Raw genomic sequence first — 680 nt, 5'->3', positions numbered from 1 at the left:
AGCCCCGCGGCGTGTGGTGGCACAGCCGATCTAGCCTTCGCGGCGTGGCGGGCATGCCTTGACCGGCAGCGGCGCGGCGGCCGCCTCGGCCTAGGGCGGCGACGGTGGCGAGTGCGGCGGCCGGCCCTGCTTCGGGCAGTGGCCTTGGCTGCATTTGGCGGCGGCGGTCTGCGGTGACGGACCATCGAACCTCAGATCGGCGGTGGCGGCATGGAGGGCCTGGTGGTTGGGTCGGTGCCATGCGTGGTTTGCCCTCCGGACATATGTGATCTGGCCGGTGCGGTCTGCTTGATGCGCGGCGGCTCAGATCAGCGGCGACCCGTGCACACAATGCTTGATGAAGGTTCTTCAAGCGGATCTGGGTGAAAATCTTGTTCTCGGCTTGATGCCAAGACCCGCAATGGCGGCACTCTTTTATATCGTTACCTTCCTGAAGGCATCACCGTGGAGAAGCTCCAGATCTCTACCCGCTACCTCCGGGGGAAACCCTAGATCAGTAGATCGGATGACGGTGGCGTCTTGATATCGTTTCCTCATTGGGGGCGTCATTCTTGGAGGCGTACACGGGATCGAGGGACTAGTGGGCGGCTTCTTTGGTGGAGCGGTGTTTCATCCTGCCCATTGAAGGCGACGGATCTCGGCGGCATGTCGCAGTGGAGACTCGGCAGCCGATACGGTGA

This window comes from Triticum dicoccoides, chromosome 7B (assembly GCF_002162155.2).
Source record: "Triticum dicoccoides isolate Atlit2015 ecotype Zavitan chromosome 7B, WEW_v2.0, whole genome shotgun sequence".
Taxonomy (NCBI): Eukaryota; Viridiplantae; Streptophyta; class Magnoliopsida; order Poales; family Poaceae; genus Triticum; species Triticum dicoccoides.
Note: the sequence above shows the minus strand (reverse complement) of the source record.